This window comes from Anser anser (genome assembly GCF_964211835.1).
Source record: "Anser anser genome assembly, chromosome: 8".
Taxonomy (NCBI): Eukaryota; Metazoa; Chordata; class Aves; order Anseriformes; family Anatidae; genus Anser; species Anser anser.
The window spans coordinates 14,119,553-14,138,147 of record NC_139728.1 but is presented as its reverse complement, the minus strand read 5'-3'; the positions used below and the strand labels follow the sequence as shown (position 1 = coordinate 14,138,147).

The 18,595-nt window shown below is 40.0% G+C and overlaps 1 long non-coding RNA gene across 1 annotated transcript; it reads right to left on the bottom strand.

The window, feature by feature from the left end:
* Positions 1-6,565: 6,565 nt before the first annotated feature.
* On the bottom strand, positions 6,566-9,141 carry LOC310903175. Its single transcript, XR_014587326.1, has 2 exons — positions 8,731-9,141; positions 6,566-8,375 (listed from the first exon to the last, which is right to left on the bottom strand). It is a non-coding gene; the product is annotated as an uncharacterized lncRNA (long non-coding RNA).
* Between the last annotated feature and the right edge of the window lie 9,454 nt (positions 9,142-18,595).

Genomic DNA, 18,595 nt, shown 5'->3' with positions numbered 1-18,595 from the left:
CAGTGAGCCTAGCACCCAGGGTCTCTGCCCAGTCAGAGGCATACAGCTGCTGCTTTCCTGTTTGCAGGTTCAACCAGTAGGAAAGCTGAGCGCACATCCCAGAGGCACACACACATACAGGACACTAATATAGCTAGTCATGCAGACTGCCAAAGACATGGTGCTGCTGTCATAAGAATGCATGCAGAAGACCCACATTATACCTGTACTGACAGCCACATCCCCTTCTCCTCTGGGGCTGGCAGGGACGGCAGGTCACTGGTGCAGGCACTCCCATAACACTCCAAGGGTTCACAAGCAAATGCATGCTCATGTGTCCCCTGGGTCCTGGCTGATCTTCCTGGAAGTGGTGCCAGTAGTTTCTTGATAACCCATCAATTAGTGTGAGTAGGAGGTTTGTTTCTTGTCATTGTCTCCATACTTCTTTTATTAGGTCTGTGTCTTTGTATATTCTGTTTTTGTTTTCCCACTTTTTTTGCTTAGTTTCCTAGTCCATAAAGTCCCTGATTAGATATCCTTGCTGGAATAAACACTCCCCCACACCATCATCAGTCAGTGGTACTAACCAGGTTTGTTCTCCTCAGTGCATCCCATGTCATGTTTTGGTCACGTCTGTATTTCTGCGTGCTTGTTTGTGGCTTCCACCTTTTCTTATTACACCTTTTTCACATTGAAAAAGGTCATTGACCAGATGCTCTTGAAAAAGCAGGAACTTCCCTTCCACATACTCTTACACCTGTACTACAGAATTGTGCTCCTTCTTAAATAGAAACTTATTTAAAGTGACTATCACATTCTCTAGAAAAATAACCTGTACAGTCATATGACAATACAAATTCTTGTGTTAAAATACAGAACTATTGGATGAGTTTCTTTTTGTTGCCCTTTTCCCCTTAGGTGTTGCAGATCTGTGTACCAAATCCCACTGACTTCAATTTACCTCCAATACATTCTCCCAATTGAGGGATCCAACTTTTTGTCTTTGACTTTCTACCTGCCAAAAAGCACCTTAGTAAAATGGCTTTTTCTCTATCATACCACTCAATTCACACCAGTTTAATATTTTATAGTCAACATTTCAAATACTGTCTTGACTTTGTTTGATTTCTGGCAGAAGTTTAATGTACTGAAAGTTTTCAGTGTTGTACAGGAGATACTGGGGTCTCATTCAGCTCTGGCTGACTACCAAAGATATCTCTAAAGTAACATTTTTTTTGGGGGGGGGAAGCAGGAAGAGAAGGGGGGAGAAGACCCAACAGTGGAATGAAGATGAGAATCTTCTTTTACTTGATTGCAGTTTGAGTGATCAATGATCTATAAAAGGCAAGGCAATTGTTATTGTCTTAATGTAAAAATTCTCCCACTGAAAGATCTGTGTCTTTCCACGAGGGAAAAATGAGGACTTTGGGAATGTATTTACTTTTTTTTTTTTTTTTTTTTTTAACTTTAGTGCCAATAGTGGGATTTTATTATTATTATTATTTTTTTTTCCCTGGGAATTTTTGCACACATATTCTAAGGGAAGATAGAGGGCGAACTTGAACAGATGTTTTTTTAAACGAATTTTCACAGTAGTTCAACTGTCAAGTGTAGATGACAGATGAAAAAGGGGATTACTTAATATTTTATGAAAGGTTTCCTCTTTTGGGGATAAAAAAGAACTTATGAGTCACCTAAAGTGCAGACAATTATCTTCTGTGGAGACTGAGCAACAGTTTTCAACTTTTTCCAGCTTGTATCTCCTTAAAATATTTCAGTAGACTCCAGGAGACCAAAATTATCACAATGAATCTCATCCAGATTTTCAGTTATTTTAGTTACTGTGTCTTTCAGCCTCAAAAATTTGAAGCTCACATGTTGGTAACCTTTGTGACTGCTGACTACAAACGTTTTCCGTTGGAAGGGTACTAATCAGAAGCTTGTCTGGCTGCATCATAACACAGAATTTATCATCTGATTGGCATTTCCTGACCAGCCTGTAATGAGACAATTTACATACCTATATAAGCACATCACCACTAACTACCCAGCCACTTGCACAAACTATCTCAGCAGAAGGACTAAGTAGACGAAATGACTACCCCAAAAGCAGGGTTTATTCTCCAGGTCCAGAAGATAACTGGCTGCTGCCAGATATTATCCACATCAACAAAGTCTGGTCCACACTTTTTCTAAGGAATAGCTAAAAAATAATTTTTCCAGGCTATCCATCTGATACTTTTCATAAGCATTATAGCCAGTATCAGAAAAATGTATTTTTATGCTGCCTCTGCATGTAATCCTTGATGTTTATTTAACAAGTTGAAAGAGTGCAGAAAAAACAAAGAAGGAAAGAAAGAAAAAGAACCCTAGAAATCTTCTGAAATCCTGGTTTTATTTATTTATTTTATTTTATTTTATTTACAGTAGAAAGGAAAACATTTACAATGTAACTGTTTAGAAACACCTCTAAAGTTTTCTGATTTTGCCTAAGTTGAATGAAACAAAGCCACTGGAATATCTTTAACTTTGATACGTTCATAAAGAGGGAAGTAGTTTTGTGTCAATCACAAATAAACTATTTATTTAAAAACTTAAATGAAAACAGCCTGAAACCCATGGATGCACTTCAATGAGAAACAAAAGAACTGCCTGTTTAGAATTAGTCTTGCATTGTAAGCTGGCTACTGGGGACATTTAATGTAAAATCAGAAGTCCTGTGTAAGCATAGGTGTGGACTCTGTTGGAGATTTTTGCTTTAGATGAGAGGTTGATTACAGGTTGGAAAAAAGGAGGTTTACCCTTCAGGAGTAAAAACTCCTACTCCATTCAGGAGTAGGACTCTAGGAAATGTAATCTGACAATGGCTAATTGCAGAGAATGCAGACGTTTTATTCAGTTGCAAATGCTGGTGCCAGTATTTGGAGGAGACAGGATTTCGTTCTTTTGTGAATGTAAAGCAATGGTAGAGTCACCAGGCATTGACAGCGTTCATAGAAATAAAGCAGGGATTTTGCACTGACACAGTGAAAAGCCAATAACCAAGGCTATTAAGCGGGTATTCTTTATTATGGCGCCGGCTGTGGGGTGGATCGCTCCACCTAACACACACACCAAGGATTACTGACAGTGTGCTTATCTTAGTGGGATATATACATATTTGTTTCATTTCCTGTAAGTCTCTTGCATATTCATCAAGTCCCCGAAGAATCATTAACATAGGTTCCCGCCCCTATTTGCATACGTACTGCAGTGCTTGGGTGGTGGTCCGGCGTACTCTGGTCTTTTGATGAAAGCCAGAAGTCTTCCTTGCTGCTAAACTTCTGACCTTTCCTTTCTTTGACAGACTTCAGCCGTTAAGCCAGTTCTTGCTGCATACAGTCTTTTACTCCCTTATCTCTGGGGTCGTTAGCATGCAATTGTGTTAGCTAAGACCTACAGAATCAACATCTTTTATCTTGTTCCCTGTCTAAGCACAAAAAATATTTTACTGCCAATTTAAACATTTCATCACCTCAACCTGAAAATTGCATGACAATTTAGAGCAAGAAACAATTCAACAGCAGAGAAATGCTTCCCCCACAAAAAAAAATCTACCTGCCCACATGCAGACTTTGCTGTATTTCATGGGATATGCTTCTTTATTCTAATTCCACTGTGTGGTTCATGGTGGCTGTTTGTAACACCTTCTCATATATCCTTTTCACTCTGGAAAACAAGCTGGATGTCTTTAATATGCAAAGCTTGCTTCTGCTCCTATTGAGGTGGATGAGATTTTAATAGGAGCGGAAGTGAGTTTTTGAAGAGTCTATTGAGTTGCAAGGGAAATACTTATACTGGACTATCGATCAAGCTACTCTTCAGCTACCATATCAATTACACATGTTGAATAATGTTTGACAGAGGTGGAGCCAGAAGTGGACATATGCTCGATTCATTTCAGAAACATTGGTTTTTACCTTTTCATTCATGGTGTGCTGTCAATCAGCTCCTCCCTCCATCACAACTTGTTGCCACTGCTGTGCAAGGGTGAACTCCACTGAGTGGTACTGAGTGCTGTTTGACAAAATAGTAAGTGGATTCTAAGGCTTTAATATCACAGAAAAATGTCATGATCACATGACAGAAGGCATTGCTATGTTATAAATTCACATTATGTTATAAATTCACAATTTGAACCAGCTTGTAGTGGTTCAAATTTGTTCAGAAATTTTGATGGATTAATTTTGTGCCAACAGATTGTCTGACTGATCAGGTATCATCCATCCTGCAGTAGCTGGCACAAAGTCATCATAATGGTGTAAGTACAATATAAAGGCTCAGTTGTGTGATGTAGCTCATTCAACAGGAAGGTACTTGGATCTAAATCATATTTACGTAGCTGGCTGATTTGGATCAACATTAGATTGAGTATTATTCACAGAACTGCAGTTTGTTTAAAAACAAAACAAAACAAAACAAAAGTAATGGGAGTAAATTAAATACACTAAAGCCCTGCAATACAAATGCCATGCTACCTCTACATCAGGCTACAGCTAGCAGCTCATTGAACACCTCAGGAGCACACTAACCAAATATTAACAGCTGAGCAGGGCTGCTGGACGTGGATTTGCCACAGTTGCAGTGTGATTGATGCCCATTCATCTCAGTGGATGCAACTTATTTGCTAATTAGTTCCTCTTTTCAGTGTATTTACTGAGTTCATCTCAGTGATATACTTCTTGGGAACAAGTTTCCAAGAACTGGCTGTAATTGTTCATCATTGTCACATGATAAAGCAAACAATTCGTCTTTATGGTACTATCCTCTCAACCTAAGGATTGTGAATGCTGACTCTTCCTTAATTTGTGGAGATACTTGCAATTAATCTATTGTGTTATTTATGTTTCTTCTATATTATTACTTACATCAGAGATAGACCCCAGACCCCATGAACAACATTTTTTTTTGTTGTTGTTGCCAAAGGCCATACAGAAGTAAACATGAGTTCTGCCCAGTAAAGAGTGGAAACAATAGAGTCATTTGTCCATGCCACATCACAGTTTCCAGACTAGCAGATTTACATCAAATTAACATGGTCATCTGTCTTGTGAATACACTCATGCTGAAAAGAATAAGTGATGGTAATGAAACAGAAATTCAGAAAGATTATCACATATAGGCTGTTTCAGGAGTACAAGGTGAACAGAATTGGTTCAAAGCCAAAATATTACAGGAATGATTTTGATGAAAGACCGGTTGTAGCGAAAAATTGGAATGAGACAACAGAACAGATGATGAGACAAAACTTTCCTGTACAAAATATGAAATAATAAGAGCACCCTGATGGGACAGATACAGGGTATTGCATTTTATAAGCTAAATTAAAAGATGAGAACTGGCAGGCAAAAATGTCCATTATTCAACAATAAACCAAAATTAATATTTTTTAAGCTTGACATTTCATATTGTACACCTGCTTCTTAATTACTTGACTGCTGCTCCTTCTATAACTACTTCTTAATCGACAGAAAGTACACCTGAATAGGTTAACAGAATTAAACATCATTTTGCCTCCTTTATAGACTGTAATGTTGCATGTAAAGTATAAATAAAAACCTAAAAGAGAGAGAAATAAGTTGGCAGTGCGTGCTTGTAGCCCAAAAGGCCAACTGCATCCTGGGCTGCATTAAAAAAACAGTGGTCAGCAGGTTGAGGGAGGTGATTGTCCCCCTCTACTCAGTCCTGGTGAGGCCCCACTTGGAGTACTGAGTCCCGGTCTAGAGGCCCCAGCACAAGAAGGATGTGGAGCTCTTAAGAGTGGGTCCAGAGGAGGGCCACAAAGATAATTAAGGGGCTGGAGCACCTCTGCTATAAAGACAGGCTGAAAGAGCTGGCAATGTTCAGCCTACAGAAGAGAAGGCTCTGGGATGACCGCATCGCAGCCTTTCAATACTTAAAGCGGTCTTATAAAAAGGATAGAGAAGGACTCTTTAGTTGGGTAGATAACGATACGACAAGGGGGAATGGTTTTAACCTAAAAGAGGGGAGGTTTAGATTGGAGTTTAGAAGGATTTTTTTCACTCAGAGGGTGGTGAGACACTGGAACAGGTTGCCCAGAGAGGCTGTGGATGCCCCATGCTGGGAGGTGTTCAAGACCAGGTTAGATGAGGACCTGAGTAAACTGGTCTAGTGGGTGGCATCCCTGCCTATGGCAGGGGGGTTGGAACTAGATGATCCTTGAAGTCCCTTTCACTTCTAACACAGGCTATTCTATGATTGTATGAGAGAAATTATACTAACTGTGTCTTTATTAAAAGAGATCAACTAAGAGTGACTTTTTTTTTTCCTTTTTTTAAATTTATTTTTTCTTTTCCTAGTTTCATAATCTGAGTATTTGGATTCCTATTTTCAAAGGAGCATGAATGCAAGGTTATAATCTACATTCTGAATTGCATGAAGTTTATTAGTTTATTGAAAATTCTCATTTATTAGTCAAATCTCATAAGTGAAAACTGGTCTTTACTAAAATAACAGGTAACTTGGCAAGTAGATATTTGACAAAATGCTTTCAGAAGCATGAAATACAATTTTTCCAGCTGTGGTGAAAACATATAAGCTGAATACATATACGAACAAGATATAATTTTTGATAATATTTGAACACAGGATTATTCTCACTGCAACAATAGTCTCATGTCTCATGTCATTACTACAACAGTCTATAAAGTAAAAATATTGGTCAAACAGGAATGAGCTTTTAGGAAGTGTCTACTTGAGTAAAGAACCACGTGTTTCTCTTGTACACCACATCATTTTAACTATAGAGTATCTCTTTACTCTAAAAATTTGGAAGGAAGTATATGCAAAGTGATAACATTTCCCTACCTTTCCTCCCAAACACATAAGAACATGTCATACTAATCTAAAATGTTTATAATATAAACAAAGCAATTAGAGCTGGATTTTGTTTAATAGAAACTGGAATGTCTCTGTATAAGTCAGTTTATTCCTCCTAAGTACCCTGCTGTTTCAAAATGGGAGATCATTCCTTCAAATTCAAGATAATGAAAGTTTAAAGTTTAAAGAAGTCCAATCCAGGTGTGAGTGAGAAGATAAAACAGGTTTAAGAATTGGCTTTTTGCTGCAGATGAGAGTAGATAGTGCTGAGATAGTTATGTTGAAAACGTATTTATATATGTATATACACACACAATCTTTTTTGAAATTCAGAATGTTGCCTTTTCTGCATGCACACACTCAAGAGTTATCTCAATTTCAGAGCTGGCAAGTCCACCAGTTTCAGCATTTTTCTGAATAGAAAAGCAAGCTCCAGCTACTAACTCACAATCAAAGCAGTATCTTTCCCAGCAGGGTGGTTAGCCATGGAAATGTGACCTTACTCTAGGCAGTTTTGCCTATTGTCATGGTGATTGCAGTCTGTGAGTGTGAGCTGCTTCTGCCTCTTTTGTAATGAGTCTTTTGACACACTTGATAATGAAAGCTGCTGTAGTGATCGGCAGCCTCTGGCAGAGGGCTAATGCAACAGAAAACTTTTAAATGAGGAAAAGCAGAAAACAGTAAAGTAAGTGGTTGTGTGGGAAAACCAGGTTGGTCAATATTGTGATATGACATTCCAAAGTGATAATTACAGTTTTTGGTGACAACATTCTGATAGATTAAAGACAAGGTTTTGGTAAAATGAATTTTGATCATTTAACTAAATAATGAAAGTATTTTTACATAGAGTAATGCATAATCCACAGTGTATTTCAGTGAGGTGAAATTCAGGCTCTGTCTATTTGATCAAGTTTGTGCTGTCCTATGCCTTATAAAATAGAAGGTTACTAAGCTACAATATATTATTGTTATAAATGAAGATACACCTCAATCTGAATTTAGTAGTATTTATAAAAGGCAAGTAAACAGCGCTGGGTGCGCAGGGAGTCTACGCTCTACCAACACGCACACACAGCCGTCGAACTTTCTAAATATATAGAACATTGCTTTTACATATTCATAAGAAACCCAAGTATGCCTATACATATGTACAATCAGAAAAGGGATCAATTGAAACATAAACATGGCAAAGTTTTCCGAATTCTGGCAAGTGTTTAACAATCCTTTAAGTCTATTAATAGTAATGTCCATGACTGGGGAGCATAGTTGGAGTTGGTAATCCTGGTTGAAGTGCTCCCATATCTTCCACGACTTCATTAATTTTTCTCAGATCATATAACAGTCTCCATTTTCCATTCCTTTTCTTGATTACAAACACCGGAGAATTCCAGGGCTAGCCGTGGGAACAATATGTCTCGCTTTAAGTTGCTAAGCAACTCGGCCTTCGGGCCTTATGTGTCCTGTTCCTCCTGGATGGAAGGGAAACATATCCGGCTCCTTTTCAGGGCCTATAGGGCCTGGATCAAAAGGAACGTCCAGGTCACCAGGGGCGTAACAGCAAAGGCCTGCGACGGCAGTAGCGGTGGGGGGCCGATGGTGTAGCAGAAGGATCGGTGGACCAGCCCGCAGCTCCCTCACTATCTGGCAAACCACACGTTTCTGATTGTGGCCGCACACGGCTCTTTAAGGCCTCAGAGACTGCTCGCCAGGTGCCGAGCAATCCCACCGCAACCCACACCTTGACCTCATTTTGGTCCCATGTTCCAGGGTCATAAACTATCTGATTGTTAATAAAGGGAATAAGCTCTAAGGTTACCAGGACAGTCTTTGTTTCTAAGGACGTATGATTCCCCATAGCACGCAACTGCTTACCTTCGGCCAGCGAGGCGCAGTTGTGTGCGCCGGTCAGCTTCTCTCAGCTTGAGCTTCCTTCCAGCTCCGGTGCGCCTATTTCCAGCGACTTTCTTTCTATACGAGCTCCTTAGAGCTGTTTGCTGAGTTTGGCCGAACCTATCTTCATTAGGCGATCAATGTCCCTGTTCCTGTCCTGGCCCCTGTTCTGTTAGCCTGTCCCTGTTCCTGTTGTTCATGTCCCTGTTCGGGTGCCATTTGTGGCGTAACGACCACACGGACACCAGGGTTCTGTTAAGATCAGTAACTGCTACTTCTTTATTGATGACCGAACTTCATCATATCGTGTTGCATTCCATATTGAGGACAGGCTCCCTTCTTGTACTATTTGCCCCACAGCAGTCCTTTTCCACTAACTCTTCATTGGTCGAACAACTTTGCCCGGCAACCAGCGAACCCCCAGCAACTTCCATGCCTTAACGGCCGGAGAACAAGCAAGCCGAGACAGCATGGCGTCTCCTGAATCACCCTTCTTTGTTCCCTGTAAACTCTTTACATTCCTGATGGCCTCTTCGTTAAGAGTCCGATGTTATCACCAACCATGGGGCTTGTCGACCCCCATGGCCACACTCCCACATCTCCCCCTTCTTTATTAACATCAACCCTCTTCTTGACACGAATTATTACTCCATATATCACATTATGAACCCACATATGAACAACTCTTACATTAAGATTTACATTACTTATGTAGCTGTATATAGAGAAATAATCTGTTGGGAGTATTTTCAGAGCACAGTCATTCAATGTCAATGTAATTTCATCCTCAAATTGCAATCCAAGAATAGACAAAAATAAATATCAGAGGAGTTTATACTTAATTTTCTAAAGACAAAAAATATCAAAGCCATTTTTTGCAGTTGAATTTTGAGGCAGAATGTGTCAGATTTGAGAAATGTCTTTCCTCAGTCTGGGGATGAAGCGGGTTTCTATCCCGGATCTCAGTATGAGGGCAGAGACAGTTGGAGGATATATTAGATCTGTGAGCAGAAAGTGGGAAACCATCACCATTGCTGTGTGTTGCAAAGCATAACTACCAAAGGATCAATTTCAGCAAGCACCAAGAGCTTCCGAGGAAGTAATAATAATACAAAGGTCTTAAAAATAAGACCAAAATATTTTTTTCAAGATGAAATCTCCAGCTATTCAGTTTTCAGTTATCTTTATTCAATACATAGCAGCTCTCATTTCCTCTGACACTGATACTTCCCAGTTGGAACTGGATAGAAAAAGGAGGACGAGACCCAACACTGAAATTGAAAAAGTTGAGAAAAGAATTCATTTGCTGTAGCTTCCCATCACAGTAGGTTTTTAATAGTGAGCACTCAAATAGTTTTATGGGGCTTTCAGATGATGATTAGATGTACTGTTCCTACCAGTGTTTTTACAGCTGAAAAAATGTTGTAGAAAATCAATGTATTTTAAGCTACTGAATAACTCCAGGAGTTATTATATATACAGTAATATATAATACACTAATGCCTTACAACTTACAACAACAACAAAAAAGAACCTATTAATTAAAGGAGAAGATTAGAGACTGTCCTGATTTTGTGCAAATGTGCATATCATTTAGTCTATTTTGTAGTACAACTGAATAAAAATTTACAACCCTCCAAGTTTTATTTTTATCAGAGCCCCAAATAAAGTGTTGTGATATTCTGATGGTTTGATCCAGAAGACAGATAGTATCCATTGCTGAAAGTCAGCAAATGATCTACCAGATGCTTGGGATCTGCAACTACAGATCCCAGCCATGATTTTAGAATGAAGAATTAAAATCTTTTCTCTTCAACAGCTAAGAAATGCCTCATTAGTGCCATAAAGGAAGAACTGAAGGCACATCACTACTATATATAGAACTCTACGTTTCTCATTAGCTCAAGTCATTAATAGTCTTAGGAAGGAATGAATTGCCAAACTGATAGATATGCTTTTTATGTCCACAGAGCATGGTGATGTATTTTGTTTGCAAATGTTCTACTCATTTTTCATCTGCCCTTGGCTTCCCCTGAATTCACTAAAAAAAAAAAGATATATATATTTATATATATTTCTCCAAGTGAATATTGAGTCCTAACTTAGAAAAAGGAAGACTTTTGAATAGAACAAAATCATCTGTTCCTATGGTTATGTTTTGCTTCATTTATGAAAACCATTACCTACTCTTGTGGTTTAACCCAGAAGGAAGCTGAGCACCACATAACTGCTCTCTCACTCCCCCTCCATGGAATGGGGGAGAGGATCAGAAAAAAGGTTAAACTCATAGGTTGAACTAAAGATGGTTTAATAGGATAGAAAATCAGAAAAGGAAGATGATAAAAATGATGATAATAATAATAATAATATACAAAACAAGTGATGCACAATGTAATTGCTTGCCACCCACTGACCGATGCCCTCCCAGTCCCCAAGCAGAGGCTGTGACTGCCCATGGCCAACTCCCCCCAGTTTTGTTGTTCAGCATGATGTCCCTGAAAAAAGAAATTTTTTCACATATCTCACAGCTCACCCAGGGATAGGGTGAGCATTGTTTATTTCTGCTTCTTCCTCCTCCTGTTTCCATGATGGCCCTGCTTCAGTGTAGACTGCCTCATCCAATTCTTCCTCTTGCCCCTCGTTAGTAGAAGTTTCTTCCCTAACTAGATAAGCTGACTTTTGCATCCATTGTTTTGGCTTCTGTGTAAGGGTAACTGATACTGGCATGGGTGGGTTCCTTGGTTCAGCTGCAGTGTTTTTTGTGGGGGTTGGAGAGGCCACAGTTCCTGTTACAGGAGTTGGATCAGATCCAGAGGCATTATCTTCTTCCTGAAGGTGCTGAATACTGTTCAATAGTGTTTGATAGATGCAGGCCAGACTCCAGCACAGTGAGGTGAGCTGTAAATCTCTGTCATTGCCAGGATCAGGACATATCTTTTTAAAACATTCTCTCAACATTTTAGGATTCTGTATTTGTTCAGAGGTGAATTCCAAAACCACTGGTGGTGACAATCATGATAGATATCTCCCACACACATTGACACTCATAACCATCCTCCCTCAGGACAGATCTCTGGGTGATATTTTTAAACAGTCATCTAACCTTAGACTAAACCAGGAATACATGTAGGAGACATACAAATGAATGATGATAATTTGAACATTCTAAGAACATTCAAAGTTTTCAAAATATATTTTAATTCATCTGGAGTAAAGTATGTACTCGTTAATAGTTTCCATGATAAGGCTCCTGAAGTGCAAGAATGATGGCCACACAAAGTACTAATACTAGCCAGCATGGGTTCATGAAAGGTAGGTCCTGCATGACCAACCTCATCTCATTCTATGACCAGGTGACCCACCTGATGGATGAGGGAAAGCCTGTTGACATAGTCTGCCTAGATTTCAGCAAAGCCTTTGACACAGTCTGCCACAGTATTTTCCTGGAGAAGCTGGCAGCCCATGGCTTGGACAGGTATACTCTTTCCTGGGTTAAAAACTGGCTGGATGGCTGGGCCCAGACAGTAGTGGTGAACAGAGTGAAATCCAGCTGGCGACCTGTCACCAGTGGTGTTCTACAGGGGTGGTTGTTAGGGCTCATCCTCTTTAATATCTTTATTGATGATTTGGATTAGGGAATTGAGTGCACCCTCAGTAAGTTTGCAGATGACACCAAGCTGGGGGGAAGTGTCGATCTGCTGGAGGGTAGGAAGGCCCTGCAGAGGGACCTGGACAGGTTGGGTCCATGGGCAGAGGCCAATGGGAACAAAACCAGGTGCTCGGTCCTGCACTTTGACCACAACAACCCCATGCAATGCTTGGGGCAGAGTGGCTGGAAAGCTGTGCAGAGGAAAAGGATCTGGGGATGTTAATCAATCCTTACCTGAACATGAGCCTGTAGCGTGCCCAGGTGGACAAGAAGGCCAACAGCATCCTGGCTTGTATCAGGAATAGTGTAGCCAGCAGGATCAGGGAGGTGATCGTCCCCCTCTACTCTGCTCTGGTGAGGCCGCACCTCGAGTGCTGTGTTCAGCTTTGGGACCCTCAATATAAGAAAGACATCGAGGCCCTGGAGCGTGTACAGAGAAGGGCCACAAAGCTAGTGGAAGATCTGGAATACAAGTCCTGTGAGGAGCGGCTGAGGGAACTGGTGGGGTTTTTTTTTGTTCGTTTGTTTGTTTTTTTGAGTCTGGAGAAGAGGAGGCTCAGGGGAGACCTCATTGCTCTCTCCAACTACCTGAAAGGAAGTTGTGGGGAGCTGGGGGTCGGCCTCTTGCAGATAATTTGGACTAGAGGGAATGGCCTCAACTTGCACTTGGAGGTTTAGGTTGGAAATTACGAGACATTTCTTGTCAGAAAGAGTAGTCAGGCATTGGAATGGGTTGCCCAGGGGTGTGGTGGCATCACCATCCCCGGGGATTTTGAAGGAAAGGTTGGATCTGGTACTTATGGATATGGTTTAGTGGGTGACGTTGGTAGTATGGAGATGGTTGGATGAGTTGATCTTGGAGGGCTTTTCCAACCCTAATGATTCTATGATTGAATGATTCTAAAATTCCTACCAGTAATTGGTCCATTTCACTTTTGCTGCAGCAGCCTTTTCCTGTCCTGTATGAATGCCTCAAAACTCTAGTTCAGTATATCTTTCCACAGTGATGTCTCTAAAGTAGTTCCCCTTCTGTCACAGCTACCTTGAATCCTTTCCCTTGACTTTTGACCATTTACCAAGTAAAACTAAACTAGGAAATCAAGCCAAGGGGCCTCATAAGTCCCAGAAGGTGATCCTTCAGTAACCTTATTGAATGTAATTAGTATTTATACAATACTTTGCTATCATCTTCTATAGGAATTTGTCTGTGTTCTTCCCCATGACTGCTAAGTATTAGACAGATAGTGTAATGAGTCTATAATTGACTCAGCTGTAAAAGGAAAGGGGAAGAAAACAGAGAATGTGCTTCTTCCCTACTTATGTCTTCTTCATTCTCTTTTTATAATCAGTTCCCTACAGTTGCACTGAATTTTTATTTCTATATTTAGAAATAAAAGGTCAACACCTCCAACCATTAGTTAGTTTAGCAAAGTTGAGGTCATAGGTGAATACCATCCTAATTTAGTTCAGCATAAAGGAGACTGCTGTTCAGCAGTTTTCTTTCCACTGGCAAATATTAGTCTTACTAAGAGAAATATATAGAACACACAGAAGGAAAGTAGATGAAAAACATTTAACTAGCCAAATACAAATAGAACTGAGACTATGGAAAAAATGTCTTGAAAATACAAACTCAAACAAACAAACAAAGAAAACCCAGTATAGATTAAGACTAACAATTTCTTTTTGTTTGGAAGGAATACAAGCTTGATTATAAAACGTTTATTCTCCTTGTCGGATCCATTTTAACATGCTTTGAAGACATTAAAATTCAAGGTTTCACCAGTGAAAGAACACTGAAAATGACATTGTACTCAAAGGACCAACAGTGATTTTTAAAAAGGGCATAAAAGCAAGAGACTCTTCCAAGATTTTTTCTTTAAAAGGAAAAAAAAAAAAAAAAAAAGGAAATGGCAATAATTTCCTATAGGGATCACAGAATGCGCAGTGTGGCATCCATGATGTTTTGAAGATATTAAATTAAATGCAGAACATCTGCTGTGTCAAGTATCAAGATAATTTATCAGTGTGAAGTTCCATGATGATTATGTGTATTCAGCTCTTTCTCTGGATATCACAATTCCTCTTCCTCATTATCTTGAAAGCCAGAAAAACTGCCATTAGGAAACAAACAAAACAAATACTGTATTCAAGCCATCCATCTGGGTGCTACAATAATGAAATTGCATTCTGTTTTGACTGTTTCCCATGTCCTGTTGCAAGAAGACTAAATGGGGGCAGTAAACTCTCAGAGGCCATGCTTATTCCTGAATAACTCACCTACATGTGAGTTCATCCATTTGCTAACGGTTCTCCCCAGTCTGAGGGGGAAAATGCTTGCTTACCTCTTTCAGTGGAAGTCTCATTTTCTGGCAGTACACAGGTGAAACAAGGATTATAGCAGGCATGTATATGTACAGATAAAATAAAGGACAAAGGATTACGAGGTTTTATGAAAATACACTGTAGTTCTGTGCTGTCATACTAAGATTCTCTCATCTTAAAAGATTCTGATTTCCCATATGGGAAACCTATTAAAAAGAAATGATGTTTCTTTCTCTATTTGGTTCTCTAAAGATATGGATTGTTTGATGCAATGGGCAGGAGAGAGAGAGAGAGAGAGAGAGAGAGAGGGAGAGAGAGAGAGAAAGAGAGAGAAATAGAGAGAGAGAAAGGAAGGAAGGAAGAAAGGAAGGAAGGAAGGAAGGAAGGAAGGAAAAAAGAAAAAGAAGAAAAAGAAAAAAAGAAAAAGAAAAAGAAAAAGAAAAAGAAAAAGAAAAAGAAAAAGAAAAAGAAAAAGAAAAAGAAAAAGAAAAAAAAAGAAAAAGAAAAAGAAAAAGAAAAAGAAAAAGAAAAAGAAAAAGAAAAAGAAAAAGAAAAAGAAAAAGAAAAAGAAAAAGAAAAAGAAAAAGAAAAAGAAAAAGAGAAAAAGAAAAAGAGAAAAAGAGAAAGAAAAAGAGAAAGAAAAAGAGAAAAAGAAAAAGAAAAAGAAAAAGAAAAAGAAAAAGAAAAAGAAAAAGAAAAAGAAAAAGAAAAAGAAAAAGAAAAAGAAAAAGAAAAAGAAAAAGAAAAAGAAAAAGAAAAGAGAAAGAAAAAAGGAAGGAAGGAAGGAAGACAGGAAGGAAGAAAGAAAGGAAGAAAGAAAGAGTCCTCACTTAGCACACTAAAATCAAGAATTTCAAAACTTCCATAATCACAGACAGAAGCTTATTAATGTGTTTTTCTTTATGGAACTTCTTCACTGAAATAGAATTCAAAACCCATGCTGCGGCTCTGCAATATTGTTCACTGCAAGAAACTATTTTGTTCTGCCTCAGAGGCAATACATTTTTGTGTTTAATTTTACTCTGACTATATACAACACTTGTTTATGTCCTTAAAATGTCTTTTAGAAAGATTGATTTCAATGCATCTCTACTAAATCCAGCTACAAAGATTTAATTCTCTCCCTTATGCAACAAGACAGCATTTACATTTTATTTTGGTAGCTCATATGTGTAATAGGCAATGATAGACGTAATATCTAAATGCATGCATGAAGATATACGCCTATATTTATTTCATATCTTCAGTGTAGCTTTAATTACATAATTTTAAAGTTTTATTACTAGCTTCAGATCACTCTTTAGCCTCAAGTGCTGTTACCAGATTTACATCTACAGTAAATTAGGTTCATGTAAATGCATCCTTTTTCTCTGAGAAATAGCAGTGAAAGGTATACAAACATTTTAGACTTTTTTATGAGCATAACCCAAGGTTTAACACAGATATAGGCATGACTGTGTGTGTCTGTGCTTTTCTTTTTACTTTTACGATGGACATGAGGAAATCAGGAGGTAGGTTTGACTCCTGTTCCCACCATGAACAACAGGGATTCCGAAGGAAAACCAAAAACCATAAGCCTGCAGAAGTTTATCAACCTGATCTGGTATCTCAATGTGAATGCTATTTATTACTTTTTTTTTTTTTTTGTAAAAATGACTTAAGGGAAAATAATGCCATAATTATTTTGGCTTTACTCATTGTTATTCTGCTTGTTTCCCCAGTTCTTTAAACATTAGTGCACTCAGATAATCTCTTGTCATATTAAGTACATTTATAACATGGCAAATTTACCTCCAAACCTCATCACAAAATCATTATCCTTTCCAAACTCTAAATCACACCTTATTTCAAATGCACCGAGAATCATAGAATGTTTGGAAGGGAATTTAAAGATTATCTAGTTGCAACCCTGCTGCCATGGGCACAGACACCTTCCACTAGACCAGGCTGCTCAAAGCCCCATCAAACCTTGCCTTGAACCTTCTAGGGATGGAGCATCCACAGCTCTTCTGGGCAGACTGTTCCAGTGCCTGACCAATCCCTGCATAAATAATTGCTCCCTTATATCTAAGGTAAACCTACCCTCTTTTAGTTTAAAGCCATTACTTCTTGTCCTATCACTGCACTCCCTGACAAAGAGTCTCTCTCCAGCTGTCCTGTAGGCCCCCTTTAGGTATTGGAAGGCGGCTATAAGGTCTCCCTGGAGCCTCCTCTTCTCCAGACTGAACAAGCCCAACTCCCTCAGCGTGTCTTCACAGGAGAAGAGCTCAAGCTCCATGATCATCTTTGTGGACCTTTTTCTGACATCATCGTTTTTCTTCCCCTTTTCTGACAGGTGGACCCCATCAGCCCTCATCAGCCCAGGTTCCTCAAATTAGACTGGCCCTTTCAATCCCCTTCCCTTTGACTGGCAGGACTGATGAAAAGACTGCCTGCACTCCTGAGTCCCTTACAGCTGCTCCCAGTGCTCTGTAATCCCTCCTGACACTCCTCAGACTGCTCCTGCATGCATCATAGAGTCATAAAGATTGGAAAAGACCTCCAAGATCATCTGTTCTTACAATCCACTTACCAGCAATATTACCCACTAAACAATGTTCCTAAGTACCACATCCAACCTTTCCTCAAACACCCCCAGGCACAGTGACTCCACCACCCTCCTGGGCAACCCATTCTAATACCTGAACACTCTTTTGCAGAAGAAATTTCCCGAAATTTCCAACCTGAACCTTCCCTGGTGCAACTTGAGGCCATTCCCTCTTGTCCTATTGCTAGTTAACTGTGAGAAGAGGCCAACCCCCAGCTCCCCACAACTTCCTTTCAGGTAGAATAAGGTCTCCCCTGAGCCTCCTCTTCTCCAGACTCAAAAAAACAAACAAACGAACAAAAAAAAACCCACCAGTTCCCTCAGCCGCTCCTCACAGGACTTGTATTCCAGATCTTCCACTAGCTTTGTGGCCCTTCTCTGTACACGCTCCAGGGCCTCGATGTCTTTCTTATATTGAGGGTCCCAAAGCTGAACACAGCACTCGAGGTGCGGCCTCACCAGAGCAGAGTAGAGGGGGACGATCACCTCCCTGATCCTGCTGGCTACACTATTCCTGATACAAGCCAGGATGCTGTTGGCCTTCTTGTCCACCTGGGCACGCTACAGGCTCATGTTCAGGTAAGGATTGATTAACATCCCCAGATCCTTTTCCTCTGCACAGCTTTCCAGCCACTCTGCCCCAAGCATTGCATGGGGTTGTTGTGGTCAAAGTGCAGGACCGAGCACCTGGTTTTGTTCCCATTGGCCTCTGCCCATGGACCCAACCTGTCCAGGTCCCTCTGCAGGGCCTTCCTACCCTCCAGCAGATCGACACTTCCCCCCAGCTTGGTGTCATCTGCAAACTTACTGAGGGTGCACTCAATTCCCTAATCCAAATCATCAATAAAGATATTAAAGAGGATGAGCCCTAACAACCACCCCTGTAGAACACCACTGGTGACAGGTCGCCAGCTGGATTTCACTCTGTTCACCACTACTGTCTGGGCCCGGCCATCCAGCCAGTTTTTAACCCAGGAAAGAGTATACCTGTCCAAGCCATGGGCTGCCAGCTTCTCCAGGAAAATACTGTGGCAGACTGTGTCAAAGGCTTTGCTGAAATCTAGGCAGACTATGTCAACAGGCTTTCCCTCATCCATCAGGTGGGTCACCTGGTCATAGAAGGAGATGAGGTTGGTCATGCAGGACCTACCTTTCATGAACCCATTTTGGCTGGGCCTGATCTTCTGGTTGTCCTGCATATATTGTGTGATTGCACTCAAGATATCCTGTTTTATAATCTTCCCTGGCACTGAGGTCAGTCTGACAGGCCTTTAATGCCCTGGATC